At 38.3% G+C, this 17,203-nt stretch overlaps 1 long non-coding RNA gene across 7 annotated transcripts in view; it reads left to right on the top strand.

Moving 5' to 3' along the window:
• LOC131420031 (uncharacterized) overlaps positions 1–17,203 on the top strand; it is a 128,937-nt gene that overhangs the window by 18,317 nt on the left and 93,417 nt on the right. The gene's annotated exons all lie outside the window — the stretch shown is intronic.

Raw genomic sequence — 17,203 nt, 5'->3', positions numbered from 1 at the left:
GCTGTCAACATCAGCTCTGATGAGCAGCTTGCAGCCTACCAAGACAGATCTGAGAGGGAGTGGGCGGATGTTGAAACTGGTCATAGTTCCAAAGTTCTCTTCTAGGTTTCCTCTTGGTATTGAGTCTGGGACTTGAAGCCTCTGCTTTCCAGGGCTCCAGGAATTGTTGGCAGTGACGCGGAGACTGAGGCTGACAATGCTAGGCAGGTGCTGGGTGTTGTAGGCTACTTTCTCACTCTGCCACCTTTATCATAGGTGTAGTGGTCGCTTCACAAGCTTCTTTACGAGCTGCTCGTTGTCCTGCTTCTAACCTTCCTCCAGCTTCTTCCCATTAATTTTTGCCTTCTCTTTTTACCTTGACTTATGGGTCTGTTTGGCTTTCTCTCTCATGCTGTCTCCAGGTAACTTGTCCTCTTGGCTGGTGAATTGTAGTGGCACATAAATGGGGAAATGGAAAATATTGATCAGCCTTTTATAAAGTCTGCCAAAATTTTCATCATCCCTTCTCACTTTCATCAAATGCCGGGAAATAATATAGTGGGTAATAGACTCCAACAGGGGTCTGAGATTCAGGACTCATGCTGTAGATTGTATTTGCTATGGGAAAACATTTTCTGTTTAAAGTCTATAAAAAGATAATATTACTAGAGAACAACTCTCTTTATTTTTACATATACTATTTTCAACATTCTTTGGTTTCTAACCCCCTAGTGATTAAACTTGTGGTCCGTAAGGAAGAGTAATCGATCCACGTTTTCTCTGTGCTATTGTGCCATCTCCATTCAAGGTTAAGTTATAGTGTTTGAGGATCCTGCTACCTGTCCCTTTTTCATGCTTTTGAAGGAAAACAAAACAAAGACCATAACCAAATAACTTAAGACATCAAACAACACAAAGCAAAACTTTCCTCCTAGAAATTAGAAATTTCATCCTCCTAGAAATTAGAACATGCTCAAGATGCAAATTAGCGGCCAGACCTCTCAGTGAGTGCCTCTTCCTGGCAGCAGCAAGACTATTGGGTCCGATGACACTAGGGCCTCTGGCTGTGTGGACACTAATGCTCACTCCAGCATTTACCAACTGGGGGACCATAGACAAATCATTTGACCCCTATGAACCTCAGTTTTCTCATGTGTAAAATAGGAGTTGATGAAACAAGCCTACCTTAGGATGTTGTGATAAGCAGAGGTAGTGTGTGAAAGGTACTTAGCTAAGAGGTTGGCATAGAATCAGCACTCAGGTGTGGCTGACTCACAATTACTGCTCTTCCTCTGCCTTCTCCCTTTCTCTCCTCTGCCTTCACTATAGTGAGTGGTTCAAAACACAGCTCTGTCATGGGGCTGCCCAGGGTTGATCTTGGATCCACCCATTCTTGTTATCTCACCTGGAGCAAAACCTTCCACCTTTCTGAGGTTGTTTCTGTATCTGGGAATTGATGATGATGATGATGATGATATACCCAAGTTCATTTCAAGTTTAAATGCAGTGCCTGGAGAATAGTAAGTGTTCAATAATTTTTTGTTATTATAACATGATTCTTAAGATTCTGTCAAGGATCAAAGTCTGAGATGCCTGCTGGATTTCTGGGGTGCTGGCAGAGTTGCGATGGGGGTAGAGTAAACTATAAGTTTAGATGAATAATCAGTGACTTTTCAGAGAAGACATACTGTCTTGATATGTTGATTTAAATTTAAGTGAGGCTGGAGTGATCTCTAAGGTCCCTTTAGTTCTATTACAGCCCGCATCTCACCTCCACCCCCAGGATGATGACAGAGAAATGGAGCTGCCTTAGGCCGCCTTCACAGAAGTGCTGTTGAGATTGAGAGGAGGGGAGCTGCTAGCCCTGCAAGGCAGCAAGCAAGCAAGTCCAGCAAGGGTCTGGACTTCTCCACATCCCCTCTCCTCTCCTTCCAAAAAGTAAATAGACTGCAGGAGGGCCACCCCTTGGGCTGTTGCCAGCCAGCCTGCTGCTTTGCCGTTTTAGAGTTAGTGGGAATTAACTGACAATTGTTTGAAAGCAAAGACAGAAACTGGAGTGGGTCCTGGGGAGCCAGAGTGTAGAGCAGGTGAGAAGTACCCCAAGACCAACTGCCTGTTTCATAGGTTTTACTGGGCTCATTTACACTCAGCTGCTTTGCTGGGCCTGCTTAGGATACAGTCTACAGCCCATCGTCTCTGCCCTTGACAAACATAGACTCTCTAATCACGCCGGCTCTTAGTTTGGCTTCTTCCATGCACTAATTTGGCTGACCCTAATCCATGTAAACTGTAATATTCCTCTGTGTGTCCGTGGTAACTACATGTTCCTTCTCTCTTGCATATTCAAGTCTCATGACTTGAACAGTAGCTCAAGTCTGGCTCTCCCAAACCGTTGAGAAAGAGCCCTTTTTCTTGCCCATGGATGTAAGCGAATAGCAAGGGGTCCTCACTCTATAGCTCTAGCAGCATGGCCAGGTTCTCTACCTTCTCAGCCAATGTGGCAACAGCCATCTTTCTCTGTAGCGTAGTGACTCAGACTGGACTCTTGTCTATACCCAACAGAGCTTGTGCACATTTTCTGAAATGGTTTAAATTAGGGGTTATTCAAGTCATTACCCCAAGTCATCAAAACAGTAATTAACTCAATAACCGTGACATTAAGCCAGCTGTTACCCTGGGGAATGTAAAATTGGAAACCAGTGCTGCAGTGTGCTTGGCTCAGCCATGAGCTTCCATGAAGCAAAACTAAGTATTGCAAGCGCAAATATCGCAAATATTCCAGTTCAGAGGGGCAATGGACTCCCTCCCTTTTTTGGGAAAAGATCATAGGGACAAAGAAATATTTAGAAGAAGGAAAGAAAAAAGAATATCCAGGTCTGGGAGAATACCTTTATAAATGAATATCCACAGCTTTCCTATTTGTTTAGTGTATTATGACAAGACACATATTTAACACATTAAGAAACAGTTCTGGTTAAATTTCTCTTAGGAGGATAATATCTTTGGTAACAAGGGTATAGGAAATTTGGGCTAATTTCGTTACACATGCTGACTGTATGTAGCTGTATTCTTTTAAAATCACATTTTTGAAGATTAAATTATACTTTTCATAAAATAGAAGAGCTAATTATATACAGAAGCTATGGAAGCTTTTTGTAAAAAAGTGTTTTGGGTACTTCCTCTGTAACTTCTTTGCCTTGATCATTTAATGATCAAAACCTAGGTTTTTCTTCAAACAAGAAGCCTCTTCTTCAGTGAATATGGCTGTAATCAAACGAGGGTTTTCCAACCAAATGAGGGTCCCACAAATACTACAACCAAAGGCTTTGGAAATAAATGTTTTGTTTTGTTTTGTTTTATTTTTCTGATTGTAAAATTAATATGTGTACATTATTTGAAAAAATACAGAAAATTATAAAGAAATGACCATTACTGATATCATCCCGCTATGAGACTGTTGTTAATACTTTGCTGTTAATACTTTAGCTGCTCTTCTTTTTTTTGTGTGCGTGTATTTTTCACATAATTTGGATTATACCATGATATGTACACTTTTATCCTATCTTTACATACATCTCATTAGCGGTTTCTCATTTTTGAAGTTTTTCTTTAAAAATGTTTTAACACAAGTGTGTCAGACTATTTAATTGTACTCATTATTGGATTTTGTCAATAATTAATTTCACAGTGAACATTTCAGTATATTAGTCTTTGATTCCCTGCCCATTTCTTTAGGATATATTCTTAGAAAGGGAATCAATTTTTTTAGGCATCTGACATAGTGCCAAATTGCATTTTAGACAGATGATACTAATTGTCACTCATTAGTTTCTGATTTCACTGTACCTTCAATGCCATCGAGTATTATTTTTTTGATCCAATTTTTTTCAACTCTGGCTTCACTTTGGAATCAATGCAGGAGTTTTAAGTAAATAAACAAATAAACAAAACAAGCTTATGCCTGAGCTCTGTTCCAGACCAATTAAATCAGAATTTCTGGAGAGTTGAGGGGGCCGAGGCATCTGTAAGTTTAAAAGCTCCCAACTGAGTCTAGTTGGTAGAAAGGGTTCGGAACCACTTTGCTAATTGAGTAAATGAAAAATATTCTAATTCAAAGCCCTTTGATATCAAAGCACATTAGAATCTAAGCAGTATACTTTTGCCTCATTAGCTTGAAAAACGTACTGCGAAATTATAGTCCTGGCTGAAATATTTTGCCCCAAGTGGATTTTCACGTACTTGGAAAAAAACAAGACCATTTATACACGAAAATAGCCTCCACCTTACCATATTAACAATTAGTTTTTAGAAAAATTTTACAGGGCTTTTTCTAGTTTTTCCCATTTCATCTCTAAATTTCATGTCTCTGGGGATTTTTTAGAAATAGTAAATTTCAATTGTCTTGTCTTTCTCATCACTATTCAATTGTCTATCAAGTATTTCATTTATTTTAGCATTTTTCAACACCAGGCTATGCTTTGTCAATGCAAGGGTTTTTTCTGTCTCTTAGGGTAATGTTATTTCCCCATCTTATTTGTTGTTTGGTAGATAAAAATACTAAAGGAGACTATAAATAGCCTGATAAAAATGCTAAAGCAGCCCTATAAATAGTTTGGCTGTCAGGTCTAATGAAGCTCCAGGTTCCAGGTCCCAATTTTGGTTGCATTAGTCCAGGGAAGCCCTTTCCCCTCACCCTGGTCGGGTAAGCTGATGTGACATATTCTGCTCTCTGGTGAAATATTTACCTGTGTGTAAGAAATAGGGAATGTTTCCTTTTCACCTCTAGTGATATTTCTTTAAAACCTGATGCCAGATATTTATGTAATCTCCTTAAAGGCTATTGCCTAATTTATATCTTGCTTCTGGCCCCACTTCTCCCTCTTCCCCAAGAAGAGGGGGAACTCTTTCCCACATCCCAAATACTCACTTTCCCATATTCTCTTGCAGCCAAGAGTGGCCATATGACACAATTTTGTCCAATTACACATAAACAAAATTCTGCTGACAGCTTTGGGGAAGAGCTTCATTTTCTGAATAAAGGTACAATGATACTAGAACCCTTTTCTCTTACTTGCAGCCTTGAATTCAGATGCGATGCCTGGATTTTAATGGCCATTTTAAAACCATGAGGTAGCAGACCTGAGAGAAAGACCAAGAGCATAGCAGACCAAGAGATAGCTCTGCTCTCTTTGAGCTGGTGAAATGACACTAACTATTGACTGCATCCAGACTGCTTTCAGGAGAAAAACGTTCTTAGTTGAGTCAATGTTAGATGGGTTTTCTGTTACTGTCATCTGAAAACATTCCTGGCTCACCCAAATATTAGTCAATTTCACATTTAGCCATTGAGTGTAGCTTGCTGTTTCCTATTTCTTCCATATAAGAAAGACCAAGACCATTCCTAAATGGGACAAGGCCTAGCTATCTTATCTCCTTTTTATTCTCTTCTCCCTTGGGTAATGATCAGATTTGGGCCAGTTCTTGGGCTAAGAACTGGGGAAAGTCACTGCTTCGTGTTATCTGTCTCTGATTATGTTTCTGTCTCTGCTGGTAGGTCAGCTTGCTTCAGTCTAAGGCTATTTAGGCTAATTCAAAGAGAAAAAGATTGGGAGTTATTGTCTATATTGACTTCTCCAAGCTTTTAGCTTTGGATTTTGGGCCCACAAACACTGATGATAGTTGTTTGCTTCCTATTTGCTGTTGTTTCTTGTGAGTTCTTGTCTTTTACAGTCCTGGTAAGGTGGAGAGGCTGATATCTAAGGCAGGACATTGATGCCTCTTACTCTAAATACCATCTATGTAACTCCAGTTTTGACACAGTTTTCTTCACCCTTAATGATTGAAACAGTTCTGGTAATGAATGTAATTTGAGGTTACATCTATTTGTTCTTTGCTGCCAAATGTTATGCCAGTGCCTTAATTGGTTTTGTTAGAGTGAGCTTGAAGCCTTGGGTTTATAAAGCAATTAAAATCTTTTGGCATTTTGCATTAATCACTGAAGCATCATAAATTTTTGATTGGCTATGTGATGTACATGTTTATTGAACACAAATAGATATGATTTATGTGCTTTCGTCTAGGGGGATGGCCATGAAAATGCAAATATGTTTGAGGTTAACGTCAAATGTTCAGCCATTGCTACAATAGCTAAGTGTTGAATCCAGTGGTAAAATAATGGTAAATTTAACCTCTTACCTCTATATAATTATCACAAGCTTTACCTATTTCAAATTTTTAGCTGAGAGATTTTTAGATAGGTTTCACATTGTTTTCTAGCTGCTCACTATTTGTTTCTATTAAATGTGTGGCAATTTATAGAACTGCTCAGTATTTTGCCACTACACTTCAGTTGTCTTGAGTCTGTGAATGTATAATGAAAAAATAGGTATTTACAATTCTGGACTTGAGCTAAAATGCTGAGACAGACCTGGTTTATTTGTAACCAAGAATCATCAAGTTCATCTTTTTTTTTCAGATGTAACATGTACTGGATCATGAAAGCAGCTATGGAAAAACAGCTCTTTTTGGAGCCTAACTCATATTACTTGCTTTCATTGGAACAGAGATTGATCATGGGAAGAAATGAGCCCGTGTAGAATGTTACTTCCTAGCAGAGTGCCCAGGAAAATGTTGCAGAGGAAAACCCAGGCAGGTCTTTTGCAGACTGACACATGAGATCATGTCGTGACCTTTTCCAGAGAAGGCTTTTACTGATAAGAATCTTTACTTTCAGTTCGCTTATTCACTTTCAGCTTCCTTTGTGGCCAGATAACAGGGTACAAGCTTCAGCCTGACATCTTGATGTTAAATATATCGAAGAGATTTTTGTGATCTCCCCCTGCACCCCAGACTAATTGGTATGTTCTCTGCATGTTTCCAGGTGAGAGCTGGGTTAGTTCTCTGTACGATCAGGATGTGGGTGGAGGAGAATATGTCCCTTGTTGCCTCTTCATGTCTTTCTAGAGATGTTCTGATTCCTTCTTATCATTCAGAGGTGGAACCAAAAAAAAAAAAAAAGAAAAATCGGACTTCATTCTAGAAACCAGCTGCCAAACTTTGAAATCCCACAACTCAGGCTGGGCAGCAGCGACGCTCAGCTGCAAAGGGGCCGTGTTCTTCCCCATCAACACTATGGTCATTGATGCATCTTCTCCATGTTCTTAGGAAGTAGATAAATGATAGTTACCTTACTTCTTTATAGACAGAGGATGGGCGAGAGAATTAAATCTCTCGGTTTCAATGGCTGTCGTTTAGATCCCAGCCTCTTGTTCTCATTTAGGCTCCTGGTCTTTGCTCTTCTTGGCTTGCCATGGAGGTCACTGGCCAACCTCCATCACCTGTTTGGGCTGTGAGCTTTTGCCCTCATTTCTCAGTCTCTCCTTGTTAATTATCAGCACAGACAACCCCCATGTGGTAAGACTCAATAGAACCCTCACAGGCCTTAAGTGATGAGGATAAGAACTAAAAAAAAAAAAAAAGCCTCTGCCATGGATGCTAATTGTGTGTTTTTAATTAATTGCTCCAATTAGTCCCACTCTTTTCAGTTATGCACCGCTATAACAATGTCAGCTGGGATGCTTCTGGAAGTGGAAATTGCTGTAATGGTCAGGTACTCTTCAATTAAAACTCTTACTGTGTGCAATTAGCTTCTCTTCGTGTTTTCATGGCAACCCTGGGGAGCGTGACAAGCAGCATGGATGCAGCCTAACCACCACTAGAGTGAATGGCATCAACCCAGTTCCATTCCGATAATCTTGATAGTGCACATACCTCATTATAGATAAAAGTCAATTATCTAAGGTAGTACAATTAAGGATGGGATAATTTCAAAAGACCTCGTCTTCACCTTTATTAAATTTTGTCATTTAAATTTTGACAAACAAAAAATAAAGAGCAGTGGATGGTGTATGGTTAAGGGCTTGGAGGAAAATGGCTTTCGAAGATTTCAACTGAGCACTTTAGAATCATCTTGAACATATGATTGATATGAATATTTGTGATTAGCATATTTATTTGTTCCTTACAGCCAGGCTTTTTTAGAATCAAAAATAAGAAAGAAGAGGTTGGGCTAGTTTTAGTTACATACCTGGGACTCATAAAACTTTTTTCCCTCAACTATTCAGCCTTTTCCTTCTGTGCCCTAAAATTTTATTGTACAATAAATTGCACAATATTGTACAAATTGTACAATTCTACAGAGAATTGTACAAATTTTTATTGTGCAATCAAATTTGCTTTCAAATAGAGCTAATGCAGCATGATGGTTATTGTTTAATTATTTAATAATTAGAATTCCTTCTACCACAGCCTGTTTTTTAACCTTATTCTGAACTATTACAAACATACGGAAAGTGCACAAGATGTATAAATATATAGCTCGATGGTTTATCATGAAGTGAATATCCACGTAAGCACATCCAGGTCAAGAAGCAATGTGTTGTCAGCAGCCCAGAAGTCCCCCACATGTCTCCTCCCAGCCGCTCCTTCCTCCCCTCTTTGAAGAAATCATTCCATTTGGCTTTCATTTTTTTTTTTTTTCTGAGGAAGATCAGCCCTGAGCAAGCATCCATGCCAATCCTCCTCTTTTTGCTGAGGAAGACCAGCTGTGAGCTAACATCTATTGCCAATCCTCCTCCTTTTTTTCCCCAAAGCCCCAGTAGATAGTTGTATATCATAGTTGCACATCCTTCTAGTTGCTGTATGTGGGACGCGGCCTCAGCATGGCCGGAGAAGCGGTGTGTTGGTGCGTGCCCGGGATCCGAACCCGGCCGCCGGTAAGAGCGCGCACACTTAACTGCTAATTGGCTTTCATTTTTATGTTTTGAGAAGATGGTTGTTGATCTCATCGCTTCTTTGAAATCCATTTTTTTTTCACTCTAGCTGCATTTAAAATTTTTCTCTTTGTGTTTGGTTTTCGGTAGTTTTACCGCGATATGCCTAAGTGAGGATTTCTTTATTTATCCTAGAGTTCAAAGGACTTGTTCTTTTTTTTTGGTGAGGAAGATCAGCCCTGAGCTAATGTCCGATGCTAATCCTCCTCTTTTTGCTGAGGAAGACTGGCCCTGAGCTAACATCCATGCCCATCTTCCTCTACTTTATATGGGATGCCGCCACAGCACGGCTCCACAAGCAGTGCATTGGTGCGCGCTGGGATCTGAATGGCAAACCCCTGGCCCCTGCAGCAGAGTGTGCACACTTAACCACTTGCACCACTGGGCCGGCCCCCCATAGGACTTCTTGACCCACAATTTGTTGTTTTTCATCCTTTTGGAAAATTCTCAGCCACTATTTCTTCAAATGTTGCTTTGGTCTTTCTTTCCTTTCTCTCTAGGATTCCAGAAATATGTTAGGGGTTCTCACAATTTTCTCTACCCTCTTTAAAAAATATATTCCAACTTTTTGTCTCTTTATGCTTCAAGCTGAGTATTTTTTTTTCTTACCTTGTCTGCTAGTTTTTTTCAAGTCTCTCTTCAGCTGTGTATAAATTGCTCTGAACTGATCCATTGAAGTCTTAATTTTGGTTATTATATTTTTCAATTCTAGAATTTCTATTTAGTTCTGTTTTAATCTGATATGTTCTTTATTTTTTAATTCAATTTATTTGAACTAAAAAAATTCCAAATAATTCACCCACTCCCCCCCACCCCGCCACAAACTCCAATCTGTTCTTTGCATCTATGAGCTTGGTTCTATATATCTTGTATGTGTGGGTATGTGTGTATATATATACATATACATATATATATATATATATATTAGATTCCACTTGTAAGAGATATCATACATTTTTTGTCTTTCTCTGTCTGACTTAGCATAACACCCTTGAGGTCCATCCATGTTGTCACAGATGACAAGATTTCATTCTCATTTTCGGCTGAATAATATTCCAGTGTATATATATATATGCCACAATTTCTTTATCCTTTCATCCGTCTATGGAAACTTAGGTTGTTTTCATGTCTTGGCTATTGTAAATAATGTTGCAATGAACATGGGGGTGCATACATCTCTTTGAGTTAGTGTTTTTGTTTTCTTCAGATAAATACCCAGAAGTGGAATTGCTGAATCATATGGTAGTTCTATTTTTAATTTTTTGGGAACTTCCATACTGTTTTTCGTAGTGGCTGTACCAATTTGCGTTCCCACTAACAGTGCATGAAGCTTCACTTTCTCCACATCCTCACCAACACTTGTTATTTCTAGTCTTTTTGATAATAGCCCTTCTAACAGATGTGAGGTGATATCTCATTGTGGTTTGATTTGCATTTCCCTGATGATTAGTGATGTTGAGCACCTTTTCATGTACCTGTTGGCCATCTGTGTGTCTTCTTTGGAAGATGCGTATTCAGATCCTCTACCTATCTTTTAATCAGATTATTATTATTATTTTTTGCTGTTGAGTTTTATAGGTTGTTAATATATTTTGGACATTTAACCCCTTATCGGATATATGATTTGCAAATATTCTCTCCTGTTCGGTAGGTTGTCTTTTCATTTTGTAGATGGTTTCCTTTGCTGTACGAAAGCCTTGTACTTTGATATAGTCTCACTTGCTTATTTTTGCTTTTGTTGCCTTTGCTTTTGGTGTAAAATCCAAAAAATCATCACCAAGACTGATGTCAGGGAACTTACCGCCTATGTTTTCTTGTAAGAGTTTTATGGTTTCAGGTCTTAACGATCAAATCTTTAATTCATTTTGCGTTGATTTTTGTGTATGGTGTGAGATAGTGGTCCAGTTTCATTCTTTTGTGTATGACTGTCCAGTTTTCCCAACACCATTTATCAAAGAGACTGTCCTTTCCCTATTGTATATTTCTGGCTCTGTAGTCATAAATTAATTGACCATATATACATGGGTTTATTTCTGGGCTCTCTATTTTGTTCCATTGATCTGTGTGTCTGTTTTTATGCCAGTACCACACTGTTTTGATTACTACAGCTTTGTAATATAGTTTGAAATCAGGAAACATGATGCCTCCAGCTTTGTTCTTTCCCAAGATTGCCTTGGCTATTCGGGGTCTTTTATGGTTCCATACAAATTTTAAGACTGCTCTATTTCTCAGAAAAATGCCATTGGATTGTTTATAGGGATGCATTGAATCTGTAGATTTGTTTTGGGTGATATGGACGTTTTAACAATATTAATTCTTCCCATCCATGAGCACGGAATATCTTTTCATTTATTTGTGTTTTCTTTGTTTCTTTCATCAGTGTCTTGTAGTTTTCAATATACAGGTATTTTACTTCCTTGGTTTAATTTATTCTGAGGTATTTTGTTATTTTTGATGAAATTGTAAATGGGATTGTTTTCTTAATTTCTGATAGTTCATTATTAGTGTATAGAAATGCAACAGATTTTTGTGTTTTGATTTTATATCCTGCAACTTTACTGAATTCATTTATTAGTTCTAACAGTTTTCTGATGGAGTTTTAGGGTATTTTATATATAACATCATGTCATCTGCAAAGTTTTACTTTTTTTTTTTTTTTGGAGAGGAAGATCAGCCCTGAGCTAACATCCAATGCCAATCCTCCTCTTTTTTTTTTGCTGAGGAAGATTGGCCCTTGGCTAACATCTGTGCCTACCTTCCTCTACTTTATATGGGATGCTGCCACAGCATGGCTTAACAAGCGGTGCATCGGTGGGTGCCCAGGATCCAAACCTGCGAATTCCGGGCCGCCAAAGTGGAGCATGCGCACTTAACTGCTGAACCGCCGGGCCGGCCCCGAGTTTTACTTTTTTTCTTTCCAATTTGGACGCCTTTTTTTTCTTTTTCTTGCCTAACTGCTCTGGCTAGGGCTTCCAATATTATGTTGAATAAAAGTAGTGAGAGTGGGCGTTATTGTCTTGTTCCTGATCTTAGAAGAAAAGCTTTCAGCTTTTCACCATTGAGTATGATGTTAGCTGTGGACTTCTCATATGGAGGTACATTCCCTCTATACCCACTTTGTTGAGAGTTTTTACCATAAATAGATGTTGGATTTTGTCAAATGCTGTTTCTGTATCTATTGAGATGATCATATGATATTTATCCTTCATTTTGTTAATGTGGTGTATCACAGTAACTGATTTGCAGATGTGAACCATTTCTGCATCCCTGGAATAAATCCCACTCGATCATGATGTATAATCCTTTTAATGTATTGTCAACTTTGGTTTGCTGATATTTTGTTGAGGATTTTTGCATCTATATTCATCAGGGATATTGACCCGTAATTTTCTTTTCTTGTGGCACCCTTGTCTGGATTTGGTATCAGGGTGATACTGATAAAATAAGTTTTGAAGAGTTCTTTCCTCTGCAGTTTTTTGGAAGACTTTGAGAAAGATAGTAGAAATTCTTCTCTGAATGTTTGGTAGCATTTACCAGTGTAGCTGTCTGGTCTTGGACCTTGTTTGTTAGGAGGTTTTTGATTACTGATTGAATCTCCTCACTGGTAATCAGATTTTCTATTTTATCATGATTCAGTCTTACTAGGTTGTATGTTTCTAGGAATTTATCCATTTCTTATAGGTTGTCCAATTGGTTGGTGTACAATTGTTCATAGTGGTCTCTTATGATCCTTTGATTTCTGTGTATCAGTTGTAGAATCTTCTCTTTCATTTCTGATTTTATTTTTTTGAGTCTTGTCTCTTTTTTTCTTGGTGAGTCTAGCTAAAGGTTTGTCAGTTTTGTTTATCTTTTCAGAGAACCAGCTCTTAGTTTCATTGATCTTTTCTATTGTTTTTTTAGTCTCTATTTATTTCTGCTCTAATCTTTATTATATCCCTCCTTCTTCTAACTTTGGGCTTCGGTTGTTCTTTTTCTAGTTCCTTGAGGTGTAAAGTTAGGCTGTTTGAGACTTTTCTTGTTTGTTGAGGTAGGCATTTATTGCTATTAAATTCCCTCTTAAAACTGCTTTTGCTGCATCTCATACATTTTGTTATGTTCCATAATATGTTCTCTAAAAAATAATTTCTATTCTGTGCTGGATTCACAATCTTGTCTTTTATTTCTTTGAAAGAATAAGCAGAGTTTTGTTTTTATCTTTTCTCTGTTTCATTGCTGTTCATGACATACCAACTATAATGAATGAGATGATGTGACATTTCCCTAGGCAATGATATTCAGTGTGTTCTTGATGCAATGATGACAAAAGAGCCAACTAAGATTCTCTTTGGATTGGTTCATAGACTTTTTTCTTTTTATTATGAAAAATTCATAGTATATACTAAAGTAGAGGAAAAAGTATATTAACCCACAAGAATCCATCACCTAGTTTCAATAATTATCAACATTTAGCAACCATAGTTGTTTTAAAGTTCATGCCTGATAAGTCTAATATCTGGATCCACTGTGAAGTTATTTCCATTGTCCGTTGGTTCTGCTATGTCTTAGTCTTATCTTCTTGCTATTATTTTATTGTTTCAGCAATTGTATTGAAAAATCATTTGTAAGAATAATTTGATATCTAGGGTAATTTCTTTCTGCAGGGAAGATTTATGTTTCCTTCTTCTACATGCCTGGCAGTGCTTGCGTCTGGAATCACCTTAATCCAATTTCAGGGATGAAGATGATTAAAGCTGAGCTATAATTACTGCAAGACCCAGTCTACTTCTGGTTCATTCTGTTAGGGTGACTTAGGCTCTGTTACCAAGCCCAAAACCACAATATTTGTGACTTTATCCTCACGAGACTGCCAAAAGTGCTGCTTAACCTTTTGACTGTTTCCTCCTGAATTGGTAAATGTCCCCAGAGGAAAAACCCAAACACTGAATCTTTACTATTCTATTAGCTCTCCAAGGCTGTCAAGAGAAATACGTATATGTATAATATGTTTATGTATATGTATATGATACATAGGTATGTGTGTGTGTGTTTGTATACCTTAGTTATCCTCAGCAGGAGGATTGGACCAAATCTCCTGGTCTACCATTACTAGAAGCAAAAGCCTATTCTACACATCTCTTAACCAATCTCTCATCCTGTAGTCTTTTATACTATTTATTTCAAAAGGGAAAATTGAATTGTAATATACAATGATCACATGTGGATTAACTGATTTCTGTATCTACCAGTAAGAATTTATTGATCACTGTTTCAGTAAACTGCTTGTTTACTTTTAGATCTATGTCCCTTGCTCCTTTTCTTCTCTGATTTGTTTCACAGATACAGACTCTCTCACTCTTTTGCTTCCAAGTGGATGTGACCAAAAGAAGGCACTAGTAAAGAATTGGAGGGCAAGAATAGGGAAGAAAAGTCAGAGTATTCTCACCTCTCTTTCTTTCTTTGGTGTCTCTGACAGTAGCTGTGTCTCCTCCATGGTTCCAGCTCTTACCGAAAGGCCCTGGCTTCTGGTCTGTGATAACACGTTCCTCCCGTTGTCTCCCCACCCCTAAGAGTGGTGGAGGCTTCCTACTGTTGCTAACCTGTGGGTTGCCTTACTCCATTTGGCTTCTCAACCCTTCTATCAGTGTGTAATCAGTTCCTTCTAAATTCCCACTGTCATATTTCCCACTATTTTAAATACCTAGTGCAGTTACTCTATCTGTCTGTAGGGTTTTGCTATCGTATGAAGTGTGTAATACATAGTCTATGTCCTCAGGGAAGGTATAATCTTGACAAGGAACAAAAGACGTCTGTATATGGAGGAATGGCAGATGACCATGTGATAAGGGTCAGCCTTAATGATTAAGTGACTCAAAGTAACTCAAGGAAGGGAGAAATCCCTGGAATCCTCATGACCTTTTGGTAGAGGTAAGTCAGGCTCTAAGGAATGTGTAGTAGAATAGAATAGAAAATGCTCTAGGTCGAAGATAGAATCAAAGAATTGAAGTAAGAAATTTCTGGAAAACAAAATCTTTGTTCAAAGTCTTCATGGAAAAGTAGCTTTTGAAATTATTTTCCATTCAAACTAGTGGCATATATGAGTAACTTGGTGATTCTCATGCATACTTTGAAAAATATTTAAACTTTGAAAAGCCTTTAAAACTGTTTGATGTGATGGCATTTTCAATTTCACTTTACACATTTGGTCTTGCTGGTCCATAAACTTGAGCTTCATAAGAAATTACCCTGTCATTCACTGCAAACCAGTTCTGTCATTTCAGATGCTAGCAACAGAGAGCTGATTGAAAGCTGAGCAATGAATGATAGTCAAAAAGCTTTTGAGCAAGTACTTATTTTTCTAGTGAGTAGGGCTTCATGATGGGTGCATGACGAGATGCTCTTTCTAAGCCAGGATGTCACTGTATTTTTGTGTGGACTGAGGTATTTGAAATAAGTAAGGAAATGGAAGATATAGTGTGAAACTAATTAGTTTGATGTGGGTTGTTGCTCTGTTGCTAAGTTTTGTTTTGTTGCCTGGCTGTGCTCAAGCCCACTGCTGGGGTGTCAACAATCCTCTCTGTTTGGTGTGTATTGTCTCCATGCAGTCAGTGAAAAGAGCCTTGAATTTGAGTCAGATCTGAGTTAGAGACTCCTGTTTGATTTTTTGCTGTTTGATCTTGGGTGAAGAATTTAACTTCCTGAGTTTTGCCTTCCTCATCTGTAAGTTAGGCACAATAATGCAATTTCTTAGAAGGCTGCTGTAATAATTTAGGTGAAAGTGCTTAGTAAACTGTCTTACAAATGTAGCGATTTCTTGCACAAACATCTGTTAGCTTCCCTACTGCGTCTAAGCTACTATGCTTGGCTGGGTTATAAAATTTGCTGGGGGAGAGAGAGTAGACACCTAACCACGCTTCCCCATAGGACCTTGTGCTTATAGCACAGACGAGGAAGAATCACACCATTTTCTTTCTTGTTTTTTTTATTTTTCATTTTTCAATTGCCAGTCCTAAAATTCTGGCACCTGGCGCATTGAATATTTGTATTCATTATCCATGTTACCCACATGACACTCTTGGCTCTGCTCCAAAGGTAGAAGTTGAAATAAGTAAATGGTCTCTTTATTTGCTTTGTAACTAAGCTCCATTTCCTTTCCTGTCTTCCATCCTGGAGCTCTCATAATATGTACATGGCATAAAGTGTACATGAAATAACAAGTCATTACTCTCAATGTACATTCTTTTCCTCTTCAGGGCCTTATTAGCAATCGATAATCTTAAAATTTCATCTCCTAAGCAGACTCCTCATCAGGTATTCCTTGACCCCATTCTGTTAAGCATCCTAGCTACTCATTGTTAAGCCATCTGGTAAAAATCAGAGAAGAAATAGCTCAGGGGACTCTTGCAAGCTTCTTGCTTGCCCTACCCAGAACAAATGCTAAAACTGGCCAAAAGTCACATTATTTAGTCTGAAATAATAGTCTTTTGCGGTTTATGCTTATGTTGTCACCCAACCGCAGTAATAATATGTTTGACATGAACTGCATAGTAATTACTTTTATTATTTCAGAGGTTTCATTAGCAATAGTCCTCTCTTGCCCCCCAGTACTCTGAAACTACTAAACATCTAAAAGTACCATCTTAACTGTGTCCCTGAAGACGAAATAAATTCTATCATACACATTTTCTGTTTGCTTCTCCACCTTGCCTCTGCCCCTGCTGAATCTTTCAACCATTCACACCCAACACGCTAAGTCAGAAAGAATATCATCATGATTTCCCAAAGAGAATTCCTGTCTCTTTGAATTTAAGAGGGCTTTAAGAGTCTTCTCTTGACTCAGACGTGAGGACAATTGAAGACTTTTTCCCCTTTCCTTAAAAAAAAAACAATGAAAACCCAAGAAATTATGACCTGTATTTTTAATTTCCTTAATCAGTTTCAGCTATTAAACGCCTAAATAACAAACGTAAATACTGAGCTTCTGAATGCCAAGATTTAACTTGGAATTTGAAAGTAGATAATGAAGACACCCAAGCAGTCAAAATAAATGAAATGGCACTCATGGATCACATTCAAACTTCTATTTTAAGCAAAATTTGATCAAGGAGTTGAATCAGAAATGGAAATGTGGCCACCTTGTGTCTTAGTCAGCTCGGGCTGCCATAATAAATACTGTAGACTAGGTGGCTTAAACAGATATTCATTTCTCCTTCTGGAGGCTGGGAAGTCCAAGATCAAGGTGCTGGCCAATTCGGTTCCTGGTAAGGGCCCTCTCCTTGCTTGCAGCCAGCAGCCTTCTGGCATGGCCTTTCCTCAATGCCTGCATGCTAGGAGAGAGAGAGCAAGCTCTCTGGTGTCTTTTCTTATAAGGGCACTAATCTCGTCATGAGGGCCCCATCCTCATGACCTCTTCTAAA

The sequence above is a fragment of the Diceros bicornis genome, chromosome 22 (assembly GCF_020826845.1).
Source record: "Diceros bicornis minor isolate mBicDic1 chromosome 22, mDicBic1.mat.cur, whole genome shotgun sequence".
In the NCBI taxonomy this organism is placed as follows: domain Eukaryota; kingdom Metazoa; phylum Chordata; class Mammalia; order Perissodactyla; family Rhinocerotidae; genus Diceros; species Diceros bicornis.
The sequence above is the reverse complement of the archived record's forward strand: the minus strand, read 5'-3'. Positions and strand labels throughout refer to the sequence as shown.